Source organism: Crocodylus porosus, unplaced genomic scaffold (genome assembly GCF_001723895.1).
Source record: "Crocodylus porosus isolate Cpor-Errol unplaced genomic scaffold, CroPor_comp1, whole genome shotgun sequence".
Lineage (NCBI taxonomy): Eukaryota > Metazoa > Chordata > Crocodylia > Crocodylidae > Crocodylus > Crocodylus porosus.
Genome location: NW_017728931.1, coordinates 55,535,258 through 55,535,535, shown reverse-complemented (window position 1 = coordinate 55,535,535; position 278 = coordinate 55,535,258).

The following is a 278-nucleotide window of genomic DNA, read 5'->3' as shown; positions in this document are numbered from 1 at the left end:
GCAGAGCGGATCCACTCTCCTTGTTGTTGTTGTGGGTCCAGAATCAGGGAGTAGGAAGGAAAGGAGGACAGTCCTATCCCCAGCTGGAAAATGAAGAGGAGAAAGCATTTACTGGGACATCTATTAACACTGACCAACTGTTTGGGGGTTTTTTACACTATTAAAATAAAAACCAGAGAAAGTAGGGAGAGAAATGGGTGCTGATCAGACTCTTTGCAACCCTATAGACTCTAACAATCTACCTTTCTCACAGTCTTAGAGGAGTCAAGGGGAAAAAA